General features: G+C 37.0%; 1 long non-coding RNA gene across 1 annotated transcript in view; it reads right to left on the reverse strand.

The window, feature by feature from the left end:
• Positions 1-260: 260 nt before the first annotated feature.
• Positions 261-15,159, reverse strand: part of LOC123383418 — a 72,923-nt gene continuing 58,024 nt past the window's right edge. Inside the window, exons 3-5 of the long non-coding RNA XR_006593128.1 lie at positions 14,630-14,698; positions 7,454-7,552; positions 261-513 (exon numbers count right to left, since the gene is read on the reverse strand). This is a non-coding gene — a long non-coding RNA (uncharacterized LOC123383418). The remainder of the gene's footprint in view (positions 514-7,453; positions 7,553-14,629; positions 14,699-15,159) is intronic.

Below are 15,159 nucleotides of genomic sequence, written 5' to 3' on the forward strand. Positions count from 1 at the left end.
GGTGCTGTTGCTCACTGTGTTAGCAGAGCTGAGAGAACCCATCACACTATGGGTTTGGGTTTTGGGTTTTCCCCTAGCTGCTGGGCAACGTCTCGAACTCAGTAGAACCTCTATAAATGTTCTAAGTGTTTCTGTTTTTCTCACACGTCATTATCATGATACAAAAGTTTTGTGAAACCATCCAGTAAGTAGTCAGGTTTTGGCAAATTCTTCAAACAAAGATAAAAGTGTGCGCAAGAGGGACAGAAAAAGCCAAATTGTAAAGCTTATTTATAGTTTATTGCTTGATTTAAAAAATCAATATTATATATCTAAATATAAAATCCCTCTTTCTCTTCAGTTCGCCTTTGGACCATGGGTGTTCTGCATCCCAGGATTCAGAGTTCAGGGATCTTCTATTGCATCAGAGTTCTTTCACACAAGGAATGCACTTGAGTGGTATGTAGGTTAATATTCAGCAAAACATCCATGTCTCCAACTGTACCATAATCATTGGCTTTCGTATTACAAAAGCTATTACAAAAAATGAATTCCATTATTGGAGACATTCATTCTACCTACCTATCCATCATATCTATCATCCATAATATCTATCTATCATCTATTCATCCATCCATCCACCCACCCATCATATCTATCTATCTATCTATCTATCTATCTATCTATCCATCCATCCAACATACCTCTCTACCATCCATCATATCTATCATCTATCCATCCATTCATCCATTGTATCTATCTATGTATCTATGTATCTATCTATCTATCTATCTTCTACCCATCCATCCATCCATCCATCCATATCTATCCATCATCCATCCATATTTATGTATCTATCTATGTATCTATCCCTGTTATCTATTATCTATCATCCATAAATCTACCCATCAGTGTCAACAATGTCTAATAATGAGTATATATTAGGTAGGGGAAAAAATCCAAGTTTTTCCTATCATATTCATTAACTACACCTAAAAATACCAGCTGGCCCTCTTACAAACATTTAATCTGAGACATGGAAGGACCTCCCGGGGTCAAGTTGCATATCTTTATACAGCCTCAGGTAAGCATTGATGCATTATAAATTAATCCCATCGGTACAAACCCTCTTCATCCTAACAACGGTGGGAGCTACCAGGTTACCATTCAAAGCGCAGGAATTTAAGTTGGTACAGTTAACACCATTTGGAGGTTTGAGGATGCTTAACATTTTTGCTGGACAGTCCATAATTTAGGTCAAAAGTAGGCCATTTATGTGGCATCTACAAGGATTGATTGGCAGTGACTACACCGTACTGAAGTCCGTGCCCACCTGGATGAATACTAGCAGCGGCGCAGAGGGCAGTGGTGTCCTTGTGAGGGTCCATTCCCAACGTCCCGTTTCTTTTCTAAGAAGGAGAATAAACCATCTCACAGAACTTGGCTAATTGCTATGACTGCTTCCAGCACTCAATTCACGTCTGACTTTCAAGGCTATGTAGTGAAATAAGGAGAGCGGGATTTGGTATTAAATTGTCAAGAATTGCTCACAAAAGCTTTCCAAATGCTTGCTGCTGTGAATGCAGCGTGTCTTATTAAACCTCCCTTCAGACAAATAATTTCACATACGGCCTCCCATTTCCACTGCGTCCCTGCAACAACAACAAAAAAGGCAAAACTAAAAACACTCTCCTGTCTCTAAAATACTTGGAATGTACTGTCTCGGTTTGTGAAGGAAAGAAAATGATGAATTCCTGAAAAGCGTACGGCAGTCGGAGATCCTTTGAGTACAGCCAACACAACTGAGATCCATTTGTTTGGAGGGACAATAGGTAGCTTCTGTTCAAAATAGAGAGCTCATACCAGCATGGTCACCCCATCAAGGGCCTCTTCTTCGTAACGCAGCTGTGTGTTTATTCAGTACACGGGTGGTGAGGAAGGTTTTTGGTGGGAGAAGCAAAATATGTGTGTGTCACATGTACACACGTTCTGTTTTATGTCCAACAGAAGGAGGGATTATAGCTTGCATGGGAGAGTAAGTCTGAAAGGCTATGAAATTTTGGGGTGGGCTTCAGACAAACTAAACGCATTCAATTTTAAGTAGTTGGAATGAAGCAGTTAGTCCTCTGGGGTTTTTCCCTACAGAATGAACCTACAATCTATTGGACACACCAGAATATCTGTGCAAGAGAAAGAGGGTGTATCACTTCTTATACTGAAAGAACAGCTATAAGGCAGCATTATCCCAGGTACATGGGACATATGGCTGGCCAAGCTGTGTATCCCAATTCCCAACTGTTGGAAAGACATCTTGAGGGCAGAAGGAGCAGTGTCTGGTCTACGTGCAACAATGATGGTCGAACGAATGAATGAAGGCAAACATGAAGGGTGAAAAGCAGTGTGTGTCAACTACAGAGGTTTCAGAAGATCGCATTTAACACAGTTTCATGCAGAACAGCAACATCAGCAAATACTACGTTTATTCATTTTGCAAATTTATTTTGCTCATTCTGTGTTCCGTGGTTTTGTGCCCTGTATCTTTTCTCTGACTCCATTGAGGTACTTCAGGGTAGATTAAATGTGAACTTATGCAGTCCATACTTTTGAAATACAGACATCAGGGATTATAGAGTTCTCTGTTCTCTCTCATGCCTTGGATTTTGTGGCTCCTTTGTGTGACCAGTGGGAACCTGGATACAAAGCCTACTTGCTACTTCTCTGTAAGGGAATCCACCTTTCTTCCTGGTTGCAGGTGGGTTTAATTGAGCCCTGTAAACAACTCACCTGTGCTTCTGAACATCCATTGTGTTCCTACCCTGCATGAAGACCATTATCTCATCTCACATCCTATTATCTTGGCATCCTAACGGGACCCAAGACACCAGAAGGAGCAGAACAGGCAGATCGTTTCCACGTGCCGGTCGGCGTCCTGCATCTGTGACACCCAAGTATCCTTTGTCAACCGCTCATAGGTTTTTCTCCATGAGGCCACCACCTGGGTATGTGAACAATTTTCTCCTGGGAAGGATTTGAACCCATGTGACCTGCTTCATCCAATGTTTATACAGACATGTCCCATTGTGGATGCCTTGTTCTGGGCTTCTTCGCTCACTGGGCTGGCGAACATCTTGTTTCTGATACGTAGAGTTCAAGATGCGTCATCACTGGACCACGAGGGGAACCCTTGGGTGTTACAAGGACTTTGTGAAATAACAAGCAGTTCTCAAAAATGAGAAGGTTTTGCAAAGATGGTATAATGTTTGCTACAAAACCCTAGGGTTTCGCTATAATTACCTATAGGGGTGTCCCACAGCTCTCTCAGTGCCATGACCTGTTATGCTGCAAGTAACAATACATTTGCTGGATGGCAACGCTTATAGGGGGTTTGCAGATGACCTTAAAGGTGAGTTCTTACTCCCAGCAAGCCAGCACATGGAGTCTACATGCGTATTTTTGCTCGTTTTTATTAGTAGAAATGAAACAAAGAGCATGGTATCTTGTTGGACAACCAGACAAAGCACAGAGGATTCAGACCCCCTTTGTTTCATGCAGCACCCTTCATGGATCAGATCCTAAGAAGGCAGTGGAAGCTTGGGCTCTGTGGGACCATCTTACAGAAATAGGGGCTGCAAGACTGGCAAAGCGTGGTTGAACAACTTGGGTTCAGCAAGAAAACTGAGGATGTGTCCTTTGGGGCCAAGTTCATGTAAAAGTTCTCGTGGAACAGATTTGCTCTCTCAGGGGCTCACTTGGCATTTCCCAGAACTTCTAACAGATAAAATAGAAAATATACTTAAAAATCAAAAACACTTCCTCACCTTGCAAATTAATCATTAGACCATAGAGAAGTCATCGTCTCACGTAAGTTTTACATAAATAAGGTTTAAAATGGTGTAAGTTGAAGTTCTGATTTTTGAGAGCTATCTTTTGCATGCACACTGTAGACATCTACACAGTTAACGCCTTTAGTGTGAAAACAAATTTTAAGCATGCAGACCAGCTCTTAAAATAAATCAGAACACTGGCTTAAATGAAATAATGGAAACACAAAAAAATGGAAATATCTTATTTTTCTTTTGCTCTCATGACTGTTATGATATATGTAAGTTTTTTTTAAGATTTTATTCTTAAGTAATCTCTCCACCCAATATGGGACTCGAACTCAAAACCCTGAGATCAAGAGCTGCACACTGCACTGACTGAGCCAGCCAGATGCCCCTATAGCTAAAGATTTTTTATACTGAATTAACACATTGGAAAGATATACATTGAAGTCACATCTGATATCTCTAGAAGTATATAAAGAGGAATACAGTTTGCATGAAACTGACCTTTTAAAAAATTGATTTTGCTTAGAAAATGCATATTTTCTAGTCTATCAGGTTTTATTTTTAATGTTCATTTATTTTTGAGAGAGAGAGAGTGAGTGAGTGAGTGTGAGTGGGGAATGGGAACACAGAGACGGAGACACAGAATCTGAAGCAGGTTCTAGGCTCTGAGCTGTCACCACAGAGCCCCAATGTAGGGCTCGAACTCACGAACTGTGAGATCATGACCTCAGCTGAGGTCAGACGTTTAAGCAACTGGGACACCTAGGCACCTCACTAGTCTATCAGGTTTAAAGCATCACTTAACTAAGTCATATTTCGTGATTACCATGTTTAAAATGTATCATTTCACTAAAGTAGGTGATCTTACACGTTGTTAACTTTGAGTTAACAATTGAATGAAAATCATGGAAACATATTGTTACCGCCATCTTAAATGATGATGTATTTTTGGCACAGAATAATCATAGTTCAGCAGACAGAATACCATACCTATGTAAAAGTTAGGAAAAGTAAAGGTATCAGATGATGCTCTATAATTTGCAGATACATGACTATATGTGACAAAACCTTCCTGCCCCTGGTAGAAATCTCACAGATTGTTGGTACATCGAAAACAGATAGGAAGACCAACTTTTAACTCTCTGTCATTCCATCCCTTATTTCCCAGGAATGCGGGGGAAATCATGTCTGCAAGAAGATAGGTTTTCTTTTCCTTCCATTTTTGATACTGGTATTTGTCGGTACTATAACCTTGACTCAACGCTCCATTACAACAACGGGAAAATTGGACACTATCGGATGACTTTCTGTTCGTGAAGTTGATGGGGTAACAAAAGTATCAATAATTATGTAGGCAGCATATACTTTTGGCATGAATTGAAACCAAAAATTACAGCTCACCCTCCAATTAATGAGAATCTAAATTAAACACAGATGTTGAAAGTGATGCCTTCTAAATTCCAATCACTATATCCACTTGCTGTCATATACCTTGATTAGTAATGGCCTTTGACATGAGAGCAGAAAACTTTCTTTCATGAAATTTGAAACTGAGTTCTCCAGTGAAATGGATCCTGTAAGTCACACATTACCATCAAACTAAAGTGACTTTATTTTTCCTGGGGTTCACACAGGCCTGTTTGTCACTGCTTTGTCCTAGCTGTTATTTTGATGTTATTGGTATTTTCTCAAGCAAAGTAAACTCTTGTGATGTAGTCACTTTGGGTAACATTTCATTAAAAATTTGACTTAATTCAAATCATGTGAGGTATTTAAGCCTTTAAATTTTAAGATAGCAGGTGAGGCATGCATGAGCTAGTTAATACATGTTTTAGAAATGATTACTTTCTTATTTGTTGGTTGGCCCAATTGGGTTTCCGATTACTCTTATTTTTAAAATACTTTTTTGGGGCGCCTGGGTGGCTCAGTCGGTTAAGCGTCTGACTTTGGCTCAGGTCTCGTGGTCTGTGAGTTCGAGCCCCATGTCGGGTTATGTGCTGACAGCTCAGAACCTGGAACCTGCCTCAGATTCTGTGTCTCCCTCTCTCTCTGCCCCTCCCCTGCTCATGCTTTGTCTCTTTCTGTCTCTCAATAATAAATAAATAAATGTTAAAAAAGTTAAAAATAAAATAAAATACTTTTTTAATATTATATCTAGTATAATAGAGTAAGGCATTACATAAAATGTCCACATGAGGCAAATACACGGTCCTTAGATCATTCTAAATTTGGCCCACAAAGAACAAAGGGTGGCTACATAGACAGCTCAAAGAATCAGAAGTTGCTTGCTCTGAAAGACTCCCAATGACCAACTTTGAATATATTAAAGAAAAAAAAAGTGTTACATTATGAAATAAATAGCAGTCGTTTCACCCCAGGACATTTGGTGAAGTCTAGAGAACTTTTTGGTTGTTACATCTGGAGACAAGGGTTTGCCATTGGCAGTGAGTGGGTCGAGGCCAGGGATGCTGTGAACAGCGTATGATGCACCAAAAAATTATCCAAACCAAACATCAGTAAAGATTGAAAAAACTTGCCTTATCATGAAAGAGCCTGTCTGTTAGCATGTCGGTCTATCCCAATGGTTCTCGACTAGTGGTTAAGAAACCCTAGAGAGAGGACACTCCATGGGGACTGCTACAGAAAGCCTATTTTAGGTACGCAATGTCGTACAATTTCTGTTGTGACAGTTACCGTTTTCCAAGGTGACTGCATTCATTTTCTAATATGTTGTAAAGACCAGAAGTCCAAGATCAAGGTGTAGATCGGGCCATGCTCCCTGGGAAGGTGCTGGGAAGGATCTGCCCCAGGGCTCTCTCCACATTGCTGGTACCTCCTTGGCTTGGGCCATAGAAATCCAGTCTTCCCATGATATAGTTGCGTGTGTGTCTCTGAGTCCAAATTTTGCATTTTTATCAGGAGACGAGTCATATTGGGTTACCTCTTACCCTTCTCTAGTATGACCTTATTCATCTTAACTAAAGACACCTGTGGTGACCCTATTTCCAAACAAGGCCACATGCCTGGCTACACAGCTCCATCAAGGAAAGGTAATCCCATCAGTTAACCATCATTATTGCATGCACTAAGAAAATCATTGCCTTCCAGGGTGCCTGGGTGGCTCAGTCGGTTAAGCGTCCGACTCTTGGTTTTGGCTCAGGTCGTGATTTCACAGTTCATGGGATAGAGCCCTACATCGGGCTCTGTGCTGACAGGGATTCCCTCTCTCCCTCTCTCTCTCCCCCTCCCCCAATTTCACTCTATCTCTCTCTCAATGAATAAACATTTTTTAAAAAAGAGAGAAAGTCACTGATTTCAGAGTAACCGTGATACTTCTAGAAGGAGCATATATTCTCAAATTTTACATCTAAAATAAGAGACGATGTCAGAGAGAAGACAACCCCACTGCATAGACAGAGTATTTGTAACCTTTCCATTCTCACCTACTATTTTAAAACTATCAACTTAAAATAATCAAATATCTTCATTCTTACTAAATTCTATTTTATTCCCAGAAAACCAATGCTCTTTTCTTCTCTTTTTTTGCTAAACTTTAAAAAAAAATATTTTCAAAAATCCTACAGTTTTCCCAAGAAATGAGTTTCAAAGGTTGCCTAAGGGAGGCAAAAAGAGTAATTTTGTACCTGCATAGGAAGCAAAAATGCAAGATGCTCCAGTTTCTCCACTGTGGGCTTCAGAATAAGAGACTGCATTGACTCGATACATAATTTTCTCCATGAGACCTAAAAGGAAATTAAATGTACGGCCGCGAGTATCGTATTTCAGAAAGATCAAGAGGTAAACGGTACCAATAAAATATCAGATGTCCTTGTTGCATCTGGAGCAGAACAAAACACAACCATAGCCACGAGCTACAAAGGAAAGTCCCAAGGGACTGATGAAATTTGGGAAACTTGAAGGAAGCGAAATGTTTAGAAGTGCACTTTTATAGAATACATTTCAATTTGCAAAGTCTTAAAGTGATTTAAAAAGTAGAGTTGAAATACATATTTGACTTTGGCTCCTTTCTGCAAATGTATGTCCATTTCTAACAGACTTTTCAATTGGTCATCACATCGCCACTGAAAAAGGGCAATGTCCCCCTAAATACTAAGAAAAGGTTGGTTGGAAGAATCGATTATATTTAATCTGAAGAAAAGCATGTATTTTCTCTGTTTGTGAATTGTAATATCTTATTTCAGAGCCAGGAACCAGGTCAAGCTGTAGCTGGGAAACATTCAAAGTCAAGAAAGGACTTAAATGAACCTTCTTTTAAAACCGTAAGAGAAACTAAATATTTTTCCTAGATTTCTATTCACTCTGAATTTTTCCAGGTGGTCTTTCCATTCTCTTTATTTTTTTTATTTCGTAATTTTTTGTTTATTTTTTAAAGTTTATTTATTTGACAAAGAAGGGGAGGGGAGAGAGAATCCCAAGCAGGCTCCGCACTGTAAGCACACACCCTGACGTGGGACTTGAACTCATGAACTGTGAGATCATGACTTGAGCTGAAGTTGGATGTTTAACTGAGCCACCCAGGTGCCCCGAGAGAGACAGACTCTTAAGCAGGCTCAATGCTCAGGGTGGAGCCCAACACAGGGCTTGATCCCATGACCCTGGGATCATAACCTAAGCCAAAATCAAGAAATGGGCATTGAACTGACTGAGACATCCAGGCTCCACCATTAAAATAACTTTTATAATATGCTCAAAGATTTTTTTTTTTCAACGTTTATTTATTTTTGGGACAGAGAGAGACAGAGCATGAACGGGGGAGGGGCAGAGAGAGAGGGAGACACAGAATCGGAAACAGGCTCCAGGCTCTGAGCCATCAGCCCAGAGCCCGACGCGGGGCTCAAACTCACGGATCAAAGATTTTTAATTTAGCATAGAATTTTAAATGCCATAGCTTGGGATTCTCTCTCTCTCTCTTTCTATGCCCCTCCCCTGGTCACTCTCATTCTCAAAATAAATTAGTTAATTACAAAAAAAAAAAAAAAAACACCGAAAAACAAAACAGTGGCCTATTTCTGCCCATAATAGTTCTTTACATGTAATTACATACGTGAGTGTGTATACAATACAGTAATTTGTGTATATAATAGAGTGATTTGTAAAAGTCATCTCTTTTGTACTACAAGCCAAAGAATGGGGTCCCTTCGATTTTTTATGTTACAGTTAGGCTAAAAAGTATTTTATACAGACAATAAGGTATCATGGGATATTTAAAGTGATTTCTTGTGTGTCCAATGCGAATATGAATTTTCATGTAGATACTATAAATCCTATTATGAAGGGCTTGCTTAAATTATTTCTCTTTAAGCATATTTGAGGGTTTAATTTATACCTTAGTTTTATTGTAAGTATCATTAGGAACTTTATATATAAAAGATATATATATATGAAAGTGGTCAGGATAACAATAAGAAGGAATAAAACCACTTAAGGAATAATAGCTAATAGTCACCAATGTCAATGGATATATTAATATCACAGGATATTTTTTAATGTTTATTTATTTTTGACAGAGACAGAGAGTGTGAGCAGAGGAGGGGCAGAGAGAGAGGGAGACACAGAATCCGAAGCAGGCTCCAGGCTCTGAGCTGTCAGCACAGAGCCCGACGTGGGGCTCAAACTCACAAACTGTGAGATCATGACCTGAGCCCAAGTCAATCTTCTTTCTAAATTATTTTCTATCCCATTTTCTGTTTATTGTAGCAATTATAAAGTATCAGGTGACTTTAGAGTTACCAAGATTGTAAAATATATATATATATGCATACATATGCATATATATATATATGCATAAATATATATATTTATGCATGAGAAATTGTGTATCATTATAGAAAACCACACATTACAGAAGAAATTATGACTTTATTAGATATACTTTTGCCTGGTTCCAGAAGGGAAAAGAAAGAGCCTCATGAGAGTTCTGCAGGTGATGGAAAATGAATCATTTTAAGTTACACCAAGAGAGATTCACATTCTATTTTCCTAACATAGAGTCATGTTTTTAAGGATGGCTGCCATCTAAAATGACACTCATTTGGGGCATCTGGATGGCTGAGTCAGTTAAGCATCCGACTTCGGCTCAGGTCATGATCTCATGCTTCGTGAATTCAAGCCCTGTGTCGGGCTCTGTGCTGACAGCTCAGAGCCTGGAGCCTGCTTGAGATTCTGTGTCTCCCTCGTTCTCTGCCCTCCCCTGCCTCTCTCTCTCTCAAACACAGATAAACATTAAAAATAAAATAAAAAGGCACCCATTAATTGTGCATGATGTAACCGCCAGCACCTATTTCCAGTTTATGTCCACAGAAAACCATATGCACATAAAATTCTAGGTTATAGGCCATGTCTGAGGAAACGATCTAATATACCATTTTAGCATTTTAATGCTTCTGGGCCATAAGCAAGCTGTTTCATTGTTTGCAAACATTACAATTGATGGCACATTCTCGTTTGAATAAATGGCTGTACATTTGCTATTAAAAATGACAAGAGCAAACTATTATTTGCAATCGTATTACCAGACAGGCCACAGAGAGGGGTGTAGGGATTTTGGTGATGAGTAGAAGTTTCATTCTGCAAAGCTCCCATCTTAAATATTTAACTAGAAAGAAATGTGTTGGTATATAGTCATTAAAATGTTGTCATTCAGCAGAGCTGGAGAATGGTAACAAAAATATAAAGCCCCCTCTCTCCCCAGAAATGTGTCAGTCACCGTGGTGAGGTTTTTAGAATGTTTATTTGGTCTCTATGGGTATTTGTAACCCTTCAAACCACCTAGAAAATACATATATATAATATAAATAAATATAAAATTACATATACAATATAAACAAATATAAATTTTAAAATATATATTATGTCTAATAAATATAAATATAAACTGCATATATAAAATAAACAAATATAAATTGAAAAACATATATTATGCATAATAAACATAAAATAAACACAAATATAAATACATATATAATATAAACAAATATAAATTTAAAAATATATATTATGTCTAATAAATATAAATATAAATTGCATATATAAAATAAACAAATATAAATTGAAAAACATATATTATGTATAATAAACATAAACACAAATATAAAATACATATATAATATAAACAAATATAAATTTAAAAATATATATTATGTCTAATAAATATAAATAAATATAAAATACATATATATAATAAATGTAAAATAAATATAAATATACAATACACATGTAACACAAACATAAATTGAAAAACATGTATAATAAATGCAAAATATAAATATACAATACATATATAATATACACAAATATAAATTTAAAAATATATATTATGTATAACAAATATAAATATAAATATAAAATACATATATAAAATAAATATAAAATATATATTATGTATAATAAATATAAAATAAACACAATTATATATGATATAAACAAATATAAATTGAAAAATATATATTATGTCTAATAAATATAAATATAAATTACATATATAATATAAACAAATATAAATTGAAAAAATATAATATGTCTAATAAATATAAATAAATATAAATTACATATGTACAATATAAAATAAATATAAATATACAATACATATATAACAAACAAATATAAATTGAAAAATATATAATATGTATAATAAATGTAAAATAAAGTATATAATATACACAAATATAAATTGAAAATAGATATTATGTATAACCAATATAAATATAAAATACATATACATAATATAAAATATATATAACAAATATAAAATAAATATAAATATAGAATACAGAGATAATATAAATAAATATAAAGATATAGATATAGATAAAATCCAAACATCAGCTTAGACAGAGGGAATGATTTTGTTTTTTTTAATTGCATGGCTGTTCGTTCTCAGAATAATTATTGTGTAGACTATAAATATTGATGAGTAGTGTTGTCGCTCCTTCACAGTCTCTTTGTTTATGTGACTGGTGACTATGTTGGGGCCACTTCTGACATTTCACCTGTTAAATTTTTTTTCCCCCAAACTATGAAGGTAACGAAGTCAAGCTTTGTTCTTAAACTTCCTAAGACGGAAACAAGTTCTCCCTGCAGCCCAGTTGGGCTCAATCTCTCCAGGCGACTCCAGCAAATGTTCCTCTTCTTTCTCTCTCCAACACTGTCCCTGCTTGTCCTGCAGATAAGGGGTCAGAGATGCCTTGTGGAGAGCTTTGCAGGATGGAAAAACGAGTGGTAATTATTATCCGTGTAGCACAAGGCTATAGTCGTTCCGGGCATCCTTCTGGTTCAAATGAAAACCCAAATGGCAGAAACTTTGCAACATCCACTTCCATCAAGATAGACTCTTGCACGTGCTAATTCGAAAATGCCAACATTGAATTTGTGTGGTCAATGTGAACACAGAGAAGAGAGGAAACATGTTCCATTATTGGACGTCCATAGACAACATTATCTTAATTCAATGACATTTTTTAAGTCGTTTTTGTATTTTTAAGTAAGCTCCATGCCCAATGTGGGGCTTGAACTCACAACCCTAAGATTAAGACTCACATCCTGTACTGACTGAGCCAGCCAGGTGCCCCTAAAAGATGACATTTCTGTGTTTCTTTTCCACACATATTAAAGTATCACATCTTATCAAAAATTGAGAAAAACTGGAGATACTCAGCCATAGACGTTTATGCCATCGTTGGAAATACTCAGTTCCCCATGGTCACGTTTTCTCTTGCTCCTCTCATCCACATACAATTTATCTTACTTATTTAATCTAAGAAACGCAACTTGAATGTCTACTCTGTGTCCCCGTCATAGTCTCAAAACACAGCGAAATATCTACATCTTGTTTATGTCATAAATTCGTAACAATTATACCAGTTGAAGTTGCTTAGGATATTTAACCTAAAACATGTTTAGCGTGTGCGTTTACATATCTGATAGTCGATGTGAACACTATTATTTAAACACATCTTGTCCAGCTTTACAAGGAAAGTTAAGATCAAGGGATTCATTGCATTTTATGAAGGAACCAAATTTTGACCGGCTAGAGTTTTAACGTTCTGTGTGTGCAAAAAAAAAGAAATCATATTGCATATTAGTGTTTTTTGGCTTCTACTAATTATATTGACTCTTTACCTACAGTGTATTTTGTTTTACAACCAACCAGATGCATACCGGAGGTTAAATTTGAGATAACCAGAAGTTATATTATTTCTAAATAAATGTGAAATCTTTTGTCATAATTTTCTTTTCTTCCGTTTCACCAGCGTTACCAAAACCAAATATTTACATAGCCAAGCGCTTTCAAGAGCGAGACATTTTGCATCCTTTGCACAATGGACGAAGTCTCCTGAAACCACTTTTTGCAATACACTCAGCTTCTTCTCTGTAGCCACCACTGACCAAAACTTGAAAAGCGAGCTTTTCTGCAAATATTGCAAGCTTGATTTTAATTCTGGAATGTATGGAAACTTTTTTTTTCCCCCTGCATTAGTTTGCCAAATAGCTTAACTGCACGCCACTTTTTCTCAGCCCATGTGTGAATACTGATGAACATTTAAAAAATGATCATTGATTCAAAAAAGAAAAATCAATCCACTAACAGGTGTCTCACTAAGCAAATGTCAAATGTCCAAATGTCAACAGACAAAACCTTTCGGAAATCTTACGCTTAAGGCTTACGATAACAGCAGCAGGAAGTACCTGAATGTGTATGGGTGTGTTATAAAGTCCATATGAGAATAAAGCATTTCTCACAAGATGGGGATCTCCAAGAAGGAAGTGGGAGAAAAAAAGCTTTATGGTAGATGTGGGCAACCTAAGTATTATAGGGAAATAAAGGATAAACTAGGCAGAGAGGGAAAGGTTAGGACCTGAGGACCCTGGGTGGGGAGGAACACGTATTTTGGAACAACGCTGGGAGCTTTGACTACAGCAAACCCCCTCAGGTATAAGGTTTGTCTTAAGAATGTAACAGACACCCTGTACTCCCTCTCAGGTTCCGCTCAGGAATATGACTAAGACCTAACTAAAAATAAGTAGTAGACCGTGAAACGTAAGACCACAAGGAATGCAGCCAATAAGGGTAGAACCTGAGAAAGAACAAGGAGGAAGGGGAGGAGGAGGTGACCAAAACCTTATGAAACAAGGAACCTTCCCATAGTCCACGGGCGTTCACTTTCGAGTGCCTCCTCTCTGTGAAGAGAGCTTTCATCTTTTCTTCCTTTCTGATCTTACACTCTGATAAACTTTTGCCTGCTGCCCATTCTGTGTCCAGCTCTTAATTCTTTGCAGTGGCCAGACAACAACTCCTGGACACTGAGGTGAAAAAATCCTGCAACACTAGCTGGATTTTGGTAGATCCCCACAATTTCAGAAGCAAGAGGTAAGGTGAAGTCAGCTTAGGTAAGGCAACCCCATGGGCCGACTTTATCATTTTTGTAGAAATTAAGGATGACTAGTATCTAGAACATTGGATTATAAAGGAAATGGGAAGTTTTGCTCCTTGGAAGCCATGAAGGAGATTTCCCCAAAGTACAGATAAAAGAAGGAACGTTTAAGGTATCTTAGGCAATGACAATAAATTGAATTAGGTTTTATGGTCACACTAACTAAAAATCATTAAGTTCTAATGGTAAAATCCCGATATGTTTTATGTGTATCATCTCAGTAAAGATTTCATTAAACAAAACAACCCCCCCCCAAACTCCAAAACTTTGCATCAGGAATTATTATTATTTCTATTTACACAAATTTTTAGCACACTACCACAAGGCATGTAGCTTTTCAAACCTGAGTTCTGTTCTGTTCTTACTTACATGTTGAAGATTCTCTGAAAATATGGAAGAATGGGTTCAGCCATAAGGAACAGACGGTCTTGTGATAATCTACAGATAAATGACAATAAGAGTTGTGAACCGTGTTGGAACAGAGCGGGGCAGATAAACATTTCCACCAAGGGAGGAAAGAATTGGACACTGGTAAGGTGCAGACATAAAAGTCTCAGAGAGATAACAGAATATTTCTTCCAAAGTACAGTCTCGTCCAATAAAAACAGAAGCCATATTAAATATTTGAATATTACAGGATTTCTAAGTTACTTCATGATTATCCTCGAATCAAGGAGATTTAGTGTGAAAATAATACAGACAATGATAGCTTTTCTTCAAACATGTCGGAGAAAGCAGAATACTGATAACTGAAAATGTTTACATAGAATAAATAAGATAGAAGACATAAAATAACATGTTCTGATTTTTATTTTTATGTGTGTGGGTTTTTTGTTTTAGTTTTTGTTTTGTTTTGGTTTTGTTTTGTTGTTTTTGGTCTTACTCGCTACTCCCTTGGG

The sequence above is a fragment of the Felis catus genome, chromosome X (assembly GCF_018350175.1).
Source record: "Felis catus isolate Fca126 chromosome X, F.catus_Fca126_mat1.0, whole genome shotgun sequence".
NCBI lineage: Eukaryota > Metazoa > Chordata > Mammalia > Carnivora > Felidae > Felis > Felis catus.